The 14,465-nt window shown below is 38.9% G+C and overlaps 1 long non-coding RNA gene across 1 annotated transcript in view; it reads right to left on the bottom strand.

The window, feature by feature from the left end:
* Nucleotides 1-9,711: 9,711 nt before the first annotated feature.
* The window catches only part of LOC307162841, a 13,380-nt gene continuing 8,626 nt past the window's right edge, over nt 9,712-14,465 (bottom strand). Inside the window, exons 4-5 of the long non-coding RNA XR_013821979.1 lie at nt 10,762-10,911; nt 9,712-9,837 (exon numbers count right to left, since the gene is read on the bottom strand). This is a non-coding gene — a long non-coding RNA (uncharacterized lncRNA). The remainder of the gene's footprint in view (nt 9,838-10,761; nt 10,912-14,465) is intronic.

The following is a 14,465-nucleotide window of genomic DNA, read 5'->3' as shown; positions in this document are numbered from 1 at the left end:
ACCTAGACTTCCTACAATGTATTGTCAGCAAATATGGCACAATACATTTATAACACTAAGTAAGTAAGCCATTTGTGTCAACTAAAAGCTGGCCCGCTCTGCCGTCGCTCTGATAATAGGCGCTGTAATTGATCCCGCATCAGGTTATTGATGTCTGGATCAATTAGGCTTAAACTGGCTATGTTCGAGGTATTCATTTTAGGAAACAATCTGCCTTTATAATACTGCACATTAATCATTAGTAAATGCCACTTAACACAAGGTTAATTACACTCTTAACGACTCTCATAACCATTTTGAAGCTGAGAGCTCTTGTATGTGTAATTTGCTCGTCATAATCTCAAGCATAGTACATTTTAAGTGGCTGATTGATGGACAGGAAATAGAATCTGCCCATCGTTTTAAAAGATAATTGAACACCTTATACAAGGAGGTCAGACTGCGGGAACAGACGGCAGGTAAAAGAGGGAGTTCACGCTCACGCTAAAATGGAAGTTTTCAGGTTTCAATTTTAAAAATGTCACGGTTAAAATTGAAGCCAGGGAACTTTTTTGTCAGTCATTCCCAAACTCGCTGTCATGGAAAACCTGGACATGTCAGGAACATTTTATGAAATGGTGCTTGTAGGCCTGGAAAAGTCATGGAAATTTCTATAGTGAATAAGTATGCTCTGTTAAAAATATTTCACTTGTATTTCATTGCTTGAAGCAATTGTGAATTCCAGCCTGTGAGTGAATCATTCTTCTGAGCAGTTTTTTTTCTTCTTCAATGAATCGACTAAATCGATAAGATTCATTATTAAAATCAGCCTGAATTAAAAATAAACGATTTTCCAATAATCATTAAGGGTTTTCTGTTAAAACAGTGTTGTGTAAATGGCCCCTAAGTAAATAACTAATGATCTTTGCAATGGAAGTCAATCAATCAAAAATGAAAGCTTTAGCGCAAGTTCTGCCGGGAAGACTCAATTGTTACGTCACTTATTACCTTATCATCTATCCAATCGTGTTCTAATACTTTTAGTATAAAAGGTTGGTACTTACACGTCTGAGTTCGCAGATGCTGACATTCACCTCCATCCTCCCCACCACCACCACCAGGATGGTCCCTTCCCATACCTCCCAGGGGGTCGGCTGCGCCCCTGCCTTCGTCTTCAGGCAGGAAATGGAGATTCCGTACCCTCGGATTGCGAGCTACGGATGGGGCCAACGTCAAAGAACTTTATATCATAATACTTGCTTGCTGGGCTGTTAATAAATGCATACTTGTTACGTTATTTTGCCTCCCGAGTCTTTCTGGTAGAACTAACTTTAGCTGGATACTAACTTTATTCTAGAGCTGCAGTAAACTTTAATTTCCTATTATCACTGTAAAGCTGCTTTGAAAAAATCTATATTGTTAAAAGCGCTATATAAATGAAGGTGACTTGACTTGATAAATGACCCGGGAAAAGCCAGGAAATTGTCAACGACTAGAAGTCTTTTTACAGGTAGTGAATATACAATTTTTTTTTTCTAAATATGAAAACTAAAATATATACTTCTAAATCAAAAGCAAATCATCCTATTGTTTTTTTTTTCAATGAATCAACCAAACTAATCAATCTGAATGGTTCAATCTGAATTAAGAATGATTTAAAATCCTTATTCAATAATGACATTTCAGTCAAAAAAATGACTTGAAAGGTCATGGAAAAGTCCTGTACTGTAGAAAAAATTAATCAATATTGAGTGACCAAAAGTTGATAATGCACAGAAAAAAAAACACCAATAATAAAATTTATGAATAATTATTTGAATAATAATGATTCTTTCGTCAAGTTGGCTGTTCACGGGTGACAATTAATATAGGATGCGCGGCACAGTCACAGGTGGAGGTCGTCCAATCAGAAACAAAATTATTTGTAACATGTAACAGACCCCATAACAGACCTTGCATTTACTTCAGTTTTAGTAAGGTCACAGCTTGCGCACGTCCGACTCGTAATCCTACGTTTTTTTCAGCCTGCTCATTGACTGCAGCATTGTTTCAGCTCAGTCCAACTTCTGCAGGCTACAAATGAAAACTATCGATTTAAAGTCAGTTTACTGTGGATTTCATTTGTTTGGAAGAGCGAGAGCTGTTAATGCATGGTAATATCACCATAAACAGGAAACGCTACCTATCCCTGCACGTCTTAACCTCGTTTCACTACTGATCCGGTGACTCTAATGGCAGCGGAGAGTTAATCTGAGAAATATGTCCATGAATCAAAAGCAGATTGATCGGCTCCTTCATTTCGAGCAACATATTACAAGGGCACGTCGAGCCGGTATACGTTTCAGTTCCAGATTAACTACCTTTTTAAAAGGTGGAACCACGGTCCGTCTCTCCAGGGTAAACCAGAAGAATGGCGAAAGGACAAATGAATTCTAGTAACCTTGATATTCTGCCGGATTCACGAAAAATACACTTACATTCCTAGCATTTATTCCTCGCACCCACCCACCCTCTCGCTCTCTTTCACGCACACACATACACGTTCGCAAGCACGATTCTGGCCCGCGTTCGCACCTTGCACGTTTTCATTATGCGAGGCTAAGTGGGCGGCACGCTAGTCCTCCCCCTCATGCTCGCTGCCATCTTTATATGATATTTTGGGTAATAATCACTGCTATCAGGCCATCCTCTCTCTCTTTGTTTCATTTCCTGTTCATCGGCAGGCACGCCGCCTCTCTCCGCTCATCCCTCTTCTCAGCTTTGTGTAGCGCAGGGCCTTTACAATAGAGAGGCGAGGCAGAGGAGGCGTGCGGTTGGCACAGCGTGTCATTAACTCTTTACTGTTGCTGGAGAGCCAGACAGCAATCTGACTTACTGCACACGATTACACCAGGCCCCTCTCCACAGCCTAACAGTATTTATTAACATGTCCCTCCCTGTCACCTATCAACAGGTACTTAAAGGCCTTTCACCTCGTGGAGCACTTAGCTGTGAGAGGAACACCTGTGTTAATGTGTCACTCCCAAGCTATTTCTGTGAGTTAAAAGGCAGCTATTGTGCCGAATGATAGCGCACGACCCATCTGTAACAATGGAGAAAAGCAGGTGTATGAGCCTTTGCTATGAAAGACTAACAAAACTAGTTAAAGTAAGAAATAAAAGATAATTGTTTCATTTACTGGATTTAAATGGTGTTGTGAAATGCAAGGCGATCAAGTGAAACTTCAGGCTCCGAAGTGCCACTCTTTAGCCTATCGCATCATAAAACCAACACGGATGGGTTTATTTTGCTATAACGACTAATATTACAAATGAATCAATAAGTGGACATTTGGTAACTCTTTACAATAAGGTCTCATTATGCATTAACTAACGTGAATTAACAATGAGCAATATATTTTTTACAGTACTTGTTAATGTTATGTAGGCCTAATAAAAATGTTCATATTCATGTTACTTAACAGTGCATTCAAATGTATTAGTAAATGTTGAGATTGACAGTAGATAAGATTGATAAATGCTGTAGAAGTATAGTTAATTTTTATAACTAATGTAGTCCGTAATTTTTTTTTTGTGTTCAAAATGTATATAATAAGCGAGTACATCAAGAATCCATTGTCCAAACAGTGTTTTTGTCTTATCCTGAATCACTAGAGTTCTCAACGGGTCGGGTCGGGTCGGCCCGACAAACCCGACGGGACCCGCGGGTTCGGGTCGAAAATATAAGCAAATGACTCGGGTCGGGTCGGACCTCGGGCTTAATCTTTTCCACTCAGTGAAAAAAAACAAAAAAATAAAAAAAAACATTTATTAATCATCGCTGCTGTTCACCGTAAAGAAAGTCTGGCTGCTTTGTGCAACGTGCATCATGGAGAGGGGCGGGGGCAGACCTGACGCCGCTGCGTGCACGCCTTTAGCCTGGAGAAGAAGATGGAGTTGGTGAAAAGTAAACTTGCCGCAGGTGAATTCACCGTCGCTACTACAGGAGTGGGAAAATCAGAGGTTTGGAGTGGTGCTGGATTCTGATGGAAATTCTACAGGTTATGTGCAATGCTCAAAATGCAAGGTGCTGATGAAATATGACAGCAAAAAAACAGGGTCGTCCAGCCTGAGCCGCCGTACATTAAACTGTGGGCATTCGACCACCACCACCACGACGCAGCAGCAAGTAAGTAGTTTATTTATAACGCAGCAGTTTATTGTTTCAGTTGTTTGTATTGTTAAAAGGCGTGAACATTAAAGGTTGATTTGAATTCCCGTCTGCTGGTCATGATAATACGTGTATGAGAAAAAAATCGGCGGCATCGGGCTGCGGGCCGGGTTCGGGCAGATAATTCATGTTGATGTGTCGGGTTACATCGGGTCCGGGCTTTAAAAGCCACGGGCCGGGTTGTAATTTTCAGGCCCGTTGAGAACTCTACGCTACACCTATAATAAGTTTATATTCAGACTATTTTAGACTGGTACAGATCGTCATAGACATAAACAGAGAGAAGTAGCTCTGGCTACAATGTTCTTCCGCAAGACACATGCAGTTCTGTTTATTAACCACTAGAGCGCAAAAAGTTACGGACTGCAGCTTTAACAAGTGAAACCTTATTATAAAGTGTTACCGTTTTTTATTATGTGAGAAGAAAGATACTTCAAAATCATTTGAAATTACAGGTAAGAAATTGGTTGCCTGCCACAAATTCAAATATACAGGTAAACTATCATTATACAAAACACATGACTGTAGAATGCTGCAATCGACCAATCAGAATCAAGCATTCCAGAGGTGAAAGTCAGTCGCTGTGCAATTCTCAATACCATCCGCACTTTTTTTTTTTTTTTTTTAAAGATACTTTGCATTCAAACTGTAAAAAGGTCATGGAGAGAATCTTTCTCTATTTAATAATAAATGTGTTTATTCATTTATTCTGAATAAATAAGAAGAGCATTGTACTGCTGGGTCATTATCTGATGATTTTTTAATTACCAGTGCTGGAAAATGTCAATAGGTCTAAAACGAGAAGAAATATTTCAAATGTACTTAGGGAATGTATGAGAATAGTTTTGAAATATTTCGGCTGGTCCCACATAGTTTGCCATTTTCACCTTCTTGAGCTGTCAAGATTGCCAACGATAAAACAAATTACTAAACAAACCTTTTGGAAGAGAGAAATCTGACAGACAGGAATTGATTTCCTCTCTGTATCAAATGAACACTTAGATTTAGACATTTTACAGGTATGTTTAACCGCTTTTGAAGAGACACATTCAAACACAAATACATGGATGTACTGTGGGGTCCAGGAGTCTGAGACCACTTGTGAAAAAGCATTAAAACCTTTTTATTATTATTATTTATTTAAAAAGCATTGTACTGCTGTATCATTATCTGACGATTATTTGAAATTACCAGTGCTGGAAAATGTCAAAAGGTCTAAAACAAGAAGACATATTTCAAATGTACACAGGGAATGTATGAGAATTGTTTTGAATTTCAGCTGGTCCCACCTTTGAAAATGGCAACCTATGTGGGAATTTGAATGCTTGATTTCCATGGTCTCAGGCTTTTTGATCCCATTATATTTACTGTCTGCAATTGAAGTACAGTATTTCAAATCTGAAAAAAGAAATATATCAAACCCTGAAATTATTCTAAAGATGCAACCCACTCTCTTCAGGCTGCGTTCAGTCATTCTATACACCATATAATTTAAACTTAAACACTTAAACTTGAAGCGAACGAGGCATATTGCGAACAATAAAACACCCTGCCTGCAGACCATAGGTGAATATACATGTCTTCAGAACAAAAAAGCAAAAGATTTTGGTGTGAACGCCAACACCATATTTTGGCATTCTACATGTGTGAATTGTCTGTCCTATCTGCTAGTCTCGAGGGACAACAGGACAGGTGGCCATCATAACCGAAACAGATGCTGAAGAGAAGCAGTGCTGATGAGATTGTCTGGCTACTGAGAGAAAAGGAAAGTGGAGATGAAGTCAGCACTTTTGTTCTACTTCATACGCGGTCAAGGCCGCCATGTTGAGGCACGTGTAAACTCTCGCTCCCCTGTGAGAAAACGAGAAAAATAGCTCTCGGCAAAATGCACGTTTCTTTTTTCCCTCTTGGAAGACGGGATTTGGTTTTTTGTCTGTTTAACATATGAGGGTGTTTCTCTAGCATAAAAGGCTGTTTCTGAGAGGAGTTATGAGAGGAGGCAACACTGAATAGACTGTTAGCACCATAAAATGTCTCCTTTGTTTGAATGGAAGGCTAACAACAATGCAAAGCACAACAGAACAAAGTGAGGTATTTTCTCCGTCTGATGAGGAGAGGGATTGTACTGCAAAAAAAAAAAAGAGAGAAGATTTCTATAGCAACGCAGGATTCAGAACCTTAAAGTCTTATTTTCCAGCATACAGCAGAACTTGATTACACAATGAAAGGTGCTAATTTAAGAGATGAATTTACATGCTAACAATCCTTCCATTCAACTATCGCGATTCAGATGATCTATATCTCATTCGAGCCAGGCATCTGAATGGCATGAAACAAAAGAGATACACAATAGTGTATGATGTCGCATAGACTAATGGGATTTATTTTCAAAAGAACAAAAAGCACGGGACCACTCATTTTTAGCATACCGTCATATATGGAAAAAAAGAAAAGGGTCCGGACTACAATATGAAATCGCATTAGGTATAAACATATAAATCGCGATTATTTACTTTGTGATTATTTTAGATAACTGTGTCCTTTGTATTCAAATTATATACTACCATCCAAAATATGGGAATTTTAAACAAACATGCACATCTTATAAATGTCAATGCAAATAACTTTTTTTTACATTCACATATTTACAAAAAAGAAACATCATTTATTATTATAATATAAATTTATCTATTTAATAAAAATGTTTTCTAACAAAGTTATTTGATTACTTACTGTTAAATGACTAAACGTAAAAATGTAAATGTAAAAATATTACTTTAATATTTAGGTCGGCAAACTACGGAGCCCCTAAAGGGACATAAAAAAAAAAGATGTGATGGGAGTAAAAAAATAATAAGTCAATGCTTTTGCATTCTCTCGCAAATGTTTTGTGTTCCCCCGAGTAATTTTATGTTCGCTCACAAAACCTTTGCCTTCCCCTGACAAACTTTGCGTTCGCTCGGAAAACCCTTTGAGCTCTTTGCGAGCGAAGGCAAAGTTCCTTGGCGGAAATCAAAAGTTTTTGCGAGGGAATGCAAAGTTTCTCAGGGGAACACAGAAAATTTGTGAGAGAACACAAAAGCATTGATAAATAATTTTCCCTACATCTCATATTTTTTTCCTTCACTTATATTTTTTTCCCACCACCATGTCCCTTTGGGCGCTCCGTAGCAAACAACAAAAAAGTTACATAATTTTAATACTATATGAAAAGTTTTCATTTATTTAGAATGTTATGGTACACTGTGCATATACAGTCAAACCAAAATTTATTCAGACACCTTTAACATTTCTCACATTATTACAGTTTATTCTCAATAGTTGTACTATAGTACTATAGAAAATGGTAATAACATTTTCAAATCAGTTATTTCACCGGTTTTGGCCATCCTTCTGTTAGACTGTCTCACAAATGAATTCGGTTCAATAGCTGTCAGCTGTTAAATTTAAGTACACATAGATAATACCAAGGTCAACCAATTATCAAGCAATGCTTAATTTTGTTCAGTCTGTTGTGTAAAAAGGTCACATTAGCAATTAAAGAAAAAAAACACTTAAGCAAAACATGATCAGGTCAAAGTGTCCGAAAAAATTTTGGTCCCAAATTTTTATAAATTTTACTATTTTTATTTTACTGTAGTCCACTGTATGAAGAATTTGAGTATAATATGTCACAGTTTACTTTATTTTGCTAAGTATATGTTTCCAGTTTGACTAAATTAATTCAGGTGTGTCTATTACAATACAGACATTTTTTGTACGACAATTAAAAGCAGGTCAAATTTTCACAATAACGTCAACCCCCGGGTAAAAATCTAAATGTACGCCGATTTGAGTTCTCCTGCATTGTTTTCTATCAGCATGCACTGTTGTTGTGCAGCTTCGCTGGGGTGTAGTAGCCTGTGCTGATGAATTAGGAGAGCTGTTGGCTGGCGTTGGAGAGGAATGCAGCAGAGGTGATGAATATTAGTGTCTTCTCTGGTGTTAAGTTTGAATTAATCATCTCACGGCTGGTGAGCAGAGCCACAGTCCAGCGGCTTTACCACTACGGTCCCACAAAGAGAATGTATTGCATCAGTCCAGCATGGTACACTGCACCACTAAATGTTTGCTTCCCTCCTTTCCTTTTTCGGACAAAAGGAAAGAAACAGCGAAGAATATGGGGGAATCGAGAGAGACGCAGAGGGCCACACAAGAGGAATAGCTTGGAGACGCTCTTCGCAGTTTATCATCTCGCTCCGCTTTCAGAGGATTGTTAGAGGGGAAACTGAGATCAGGAGCCTTCTAGCCATGAATGTCCAATTTGGAGACCGCTGCTTGTACGTACTGATGACTACAAAATACTAGCAGCTGTTCTCACACCATTTCCTCCCTATTGGCTTTTTCCCGCTCACGCTGCTCTTCCCTGTTTCTCTCTCTCCCCTCCAGCACTCTGCGGTGATAGATAGACATATGTCTGCGACACCAAAGTGCCTATCTGGCCCTGGTGTGTCAGCTCACCTTTATCAAAGCATGCACAGGTATATCCAGCTGCCATGGCTCATTACACCACCGCAGCGTGCCTGAAATGTTTGAGCTGCTTCTGTCGCACCCCTCCCTCTACATTCCCCCCCCAACCCATCACCCCTGCGCTCTACTAACTTTGTAGCGCCCGAGCTAAAGGAGACAATTGAACGAAGGCCATTAGACAGCGGCGGCGGAAAAATGGGCGCGGGTGAGTGATGGATGTTAGCACAGGCGCTCCGGCTGAGGGCAGGTGATCGGCGCTAACGAGGGAGCCATCAGGCCCGCTTCTGACAGATGGGGACGGGGCGGCTGATATTGGCAGGCGATTGACAGCGAGCGCGGTGATTAGCGTCGCTTAAAGCCCCTGCTACCTCTCACAAACCTGCCCCTCCTGCACGGAGACTGACCGCTGGATGACACCGGCTGATTGTATTGACTGAGGGACAAAAGGACAGAACGGTACAGAGTTTTCTCTGGGAGAATTTGAGCGAGAATTTTTTACCGGATTGTCATGTCTTATGAATATAAGCTTGTGCATTTATTTTTCAAACTCCAAAAGTATAAGCAAAAGCTTTTTTTTTAAATCAACATTTAAAAAAAAATAATAAATAAAAATAATAAACAAATGTAAAAAATATTAATCATGTTACATCACAAATTCTGCCAGCTACTCAACGTCAACTACTAAACAATACTAAAGAGACTGCAAACTCTTTTCTAAATTCCTTCTCAAAATAGGTTCAAAACTCACTTTTCTCTATCTTTCCCATGTATTTCTGCAGTCCATCCTTTACTCTCATGTGCTATTCTACCGAAACTCCTTTACTCAACCAATTATCTATCCATCCATCATCCGCTCTTCAAAATTGTATCAAAACAATGAGGCAATAATGATCTAAGCCCTCTGCTAGTGTGGTGGACCCACTACAATGAGACTGGCGCTAACGTCCATGGCCTGCGGACACGCAGATCTATAATAAATCCTTCAGCGCTAGTGTGCTGTTCCGGAGGAGCTGGTTCACCTTGTTAGGAGCTAACAAACAGCCTTGGGCCTCCTGGTTAGCTGCACAACTCCATTAGTCATCTGATGAAGAGCCCATGTCTGATACCAGCACAACAGCAAGGCAACCACTCCATCTTTACCTGCGAGAGAAGGCTTCAGTTATGGCCGTGCTAAAGCACTTTTCTATGGTAGCATTTCAAATGTACAGTATGAATTAGGGGTGTGACGATACCCTCATGTCACGATTCGATACATATCACGATACTGAACTCACGATACAATATTATTGCGTTACTCCAAGACATATGATAAAAGGATAACAACTGTTGATTTAAATGCTAAATTTGATATTACATTGTGGGTGTAAATAAATAGGCTTGGACTTGGTGCTAATAACCCAACGCAATCTGGTGATACCAGAATAAATAGCTGAAAATACAGAATTATTTTAGACGAATATGCTTGCACTTGGTAACTGACTAGATATATTTATCAATAGGCAACGTAAGCAACTATCAATGTAGGCAACTTTTACTGGTAACATAAGACATTTGGCATTTTAGGACAGAAGAATTCCCCCATTGCATTATTATACATTATATTCCACATTATATATAGTAGCTTAATGTAGTACTGACACTAAAACTCTGAAAACTAGATTTTTTTCCTCACACAGTAATTTTTATTTTTATTGTGGGTGAATTATGCACAATATATATTGTCACTATCCACCATACATAGTCTTGCATTATTGTATTGCGATATATTGTGACACGATATATTGTTACACCCCTAGTATGAATACATTGCAGGCACTAAAAACTCCAATTAAGGCTAAAATCCCAAAACGTCAATCTTTTTACTAGAAGTAGGCTAAGAATAAATCTTTATAAATATTTTTTTTGTCGTACTATGGTACAACTTTACTCAGAAAGGGCACGGCACTCTGCAAGGCTACAGGCTGGGTTTTATCGAACTGAAGCTCTGGCGCTATTTTGTTGGTCAGTGAATCAGTCTAAACTATTTTAGTTCTGATCTGTGGTGCCTCATAATGAGGCAGATACCTTATTCCGGATGTATTTGTCTCTTTTAGTTTGGGGCCAATAGAATGACATTGACTTGGAAACGGCCTCTGAAATGCCAGACATGGAGCCATTTTGGGTTTGGATCAATGTTGTAATCTGGTGCCTTGGAGACTGTGAACTTCCTCTTGCCTGTATGGGTCAAAGGGGAAGACAAACAGGCAAGCATTACATTTTACAACCTACATTTATTTACCCTCTATACATATTACATACACTTATGAGAGAGAACTTGCGTTGTGTGTAGACATCATAATTTCCAATTAAACTCAGTTCAGATTGAATGTTATTGTGGCAATGAGGAAGGAAAAGTGTTTTATTTTATTTTATGTATTGGCTACTAGAAATGTTTTCTGTGTTATTTGGTGAGAACTGGTTGCGTTGTTTTAAAGGTAGATCTACAAGACCTTATACTGAATAGATGTATTGGTATTTCTTCTTATAATGTGTTATTAAAGCAATAAGCAATAAAAGGTCATATTAAAATATTACACTTAACCATGGTAAAAATAATAAATAATAATAACTACTTATTCCACTAAGTAATTTTGTGCTTTAGACTAACAAGGTAGTTTTGGTAGCAACTTTACGCAAATAAAAGATTCCATTAAAAATTAAAATTAATGATTCACAACTGAATTCTTTCAATAACAATTGATAAATTGGCAGAAAAAAAAAAAACCTCTTTTCTCTATCTTACACTTATACATGTAGTTGTATGACACTTAAAGGCCTACATTACTTTGAAGCAAAGCTACACAAGGAATAAATTGTTCAATATAAGAAATGTGTTTGTTCAGAAAAAATGTGTTTGACTATTTGGGACAACATTTGGGGGAATATTGTTAGTCTAGCATGCATTATTTTATTTATTTTTTTGTAGTTGTTGAAGATTTAGAAGTAATTCACATTTTGTTTTTGTGTCTGTGACTGAAATGTTAGTCAGCTTGCATTTGCTAAATAAAGTTGTTCTTAACAGTGTAGAAGACTATCAGTTTTATAATAATGTTTTATTTATAAAGATGTAATTTATTATATTATTAATTATTCAGATTATCATTTAACAGGTGCTTTTTGAAAAAAAAAACTGTGCACATGTTAAGCAACAGTCACCTCACGTATTTGTTTTAGAAGAAATGCATCTGTAGAAACTAGCTTTAATTAAAATATTGTGTATTTAATCATGTTACATGACATGCTGATGATCATCTATTGCTCAGCTGTGTTTATAGAAACATTCTGTGGGTGGAGACTAAAAGGGCTTTGAGTTTTAGCTTCACCTCTTTTTCTCTCAGGGCTTTAATTGGGATGTGTGCAGGCTGACACTCAAATGCTGCGTGGGTGATTTGAGGCGAAGAGTATGATATCACCTTCCCACAAACACACACTAAGACACGGAGCAAGAGAGTGTGTAGAAGGCTGCAGGCGCTCCAATGGACAGTGAGTCTCATAAATCCAGCTGTGTGTGATTTGTGCTAAAGCATTGTTATGAAACTCGGTTCGTGGAAATAGAGGACAGTGTAGAAAAAAAGGGAGGGGAAAAACGACACAGAAATCAAAGATATCCATCAAATTAACACATCAATGGCTTGATTGTAATCTCCCCGGCACTGCACCGCAAACACTTGCTCTGCCACCGACGGGCACAGAGCTGTGATTTATCAATGCAAAGCTAATAGCATCAATATGAATCTAACTAAAAATCAATATTTCATTACTAAATTGTTGGAGGGAATGAAGAGGGATGAGAGGGGTGGGATGGTTCTCCTGGGTGAGAGCATCTGGAGTTCACTGTGACACGATGAGTGATGCGTGAATCTAAGGGCGCTGGGAGAGGACACACGGAGGACAGCAGGCCGGAGTCGTACCACAGCCATGGTTCTACGTCTCAGACTCTTATCCTGTGCTAATATATCCGTCATGTCTTTTTGTCATCTTTGCCTCTTTTTCCCATGTATTTTTAAACAGCCATAAAAGCACACAATTCTTTTTTACTGCATTGATCCACATGTAAAATAATTAAGTCATAATTTCTCATACATATATACAGTGAGGAAAATAAGTATTTGAACACCCTGCTATTTTGCAAGTTCTCCCACTTAGAAATCATGGAGGGGTCTGAAATTGTCATCGTAGGTGCATGTCCACTGTGAGAGACATAATCTAAAAAAAAAAAATCCAGAAATCACAATGTATGATTTTTTAACTATTTATTTGTATGATACAGCTGCAAATAAGTATTTGAACACCTGAGAAAATCAATGTTAATATTTGGTACAGTAGCCTTTGTTTGCAATTACAGAGGTCAAACGTTTCCTGTAGTTTTTCACCAGGTTTGCACACACTGCAGGAGGGATTTTGGCCCACTCCTCCACACAGATCTTCTCTAGATCAGTCAGGTTTCTGGGCTGTCGCTGAGAAACACGGAGTTTGAGCTCCCTCCAAAGATTCTCTATTGGGTTTAGGTCTGGAGACTGGCTAGGCCACGCCAGAACCTTGATATGCTTCTTACAGAGCCACTCCTTGGTTATCCTGCTGTGTGCTTCGGGTCATTGTCATGTTGGAAGACCCAGCCTCGACCCATCTTCAATGCTCTAACTGAGGGAAGGAGGTTGTTCCCCAAAATCTCGCAATACATGGCCCCGGTCATCCTCTCCTTAATACAGTGCAGTCGCCCTGTCCCATGTGCAGAAAAACACCCCCAAAGCATGATGCTACCACCCCCATGCTTCACAGTAGGGATGGTGTTCTTGGGATGGCACTCATCATTCTTCTTCCTCCAAACACGTTTAGTGGAATTATGATTAAAAAGTTCTATTTTGGTCTCATCTGACCACATGACTTTCTCCCATGACTCCTCTGGATCATCCAAATGGTCATTGGCAAACTTAAGACGGGCCTTGACATGTGCTGGTTTAAGCAGGGGAACCTTCCGTGCCATGCATGATTTCAAACCATGACGTCTTAGTGTATTACCAACAGTAACCTTGGAAACGGTGGTCCCAGCTCTTTTCAGGTCATTGACCAGCTCCTCCCGTGTAGTTCTGGGCTGATTGCTCACCTTTCTTAGGATCATTGAGACCCCACGAGGTGAGATCTTGCATGGAGCCCCAGTCCGAGGGAGATTGACAGTCATGTTTAGCTTCTTCCATTTTCTAATGATTGCTCCAACAGTGGACCTTTTTTCACCAAGCTGCTTGGCAATTTCCCCGTAGCCCTTTCCAGCCTTGTGGAGGTGTACAATTTTGTCTCTAGTATCTTTGGACAGCTCTTTGGTCTTGGCCATGTTAGTAGTTGGATTCTTACTGATTGTATGGGGTGGACAGGCGTCTTTATGCAGCTAACGACCTCAAACAGGTGCATCTAATTTAGGATAATAAATGGAGTGGAGGTGGACATTTTAAAGGCAGACTAACAGGTCTTTGAGGGTCAGAATTCTAGCTGATAGACAGGTGTTCAAATACTTATTTGCAGCTGTATCATACAAATAAATAGATAAAAAATCATATATTGTGATTTCTGGATTTTTTTTTTTTAGATTATGTCTCTCACAGTGGACATGCACCTACGATGACAAGACCCCTCCATGATTTCCAAGTGGGAGAACTTGCAAAATAGCAGGGTGTTCAAATACTTATTTTCCTCACTGTATATATATATATATATATATATATATATATATATGT

Source organism: Squalius cephalus, assembly GCF_949319135.1.
Source record: "Squalius cephalus genome assembly, chromosome: 8".
NCBI classification, from domain to species: domain Eukaryota; kingdom Metazoa; phylum Chordata; class Actinopteri; order Cypriniformes; family Leuciscidae; genus Squalius; species Squalius cephalus.
The sequence above is the reverse complement of the archived record's forward strand: the minus strand, read 5'-3'. Positions and strand labels throughout refer to the sequence as shown.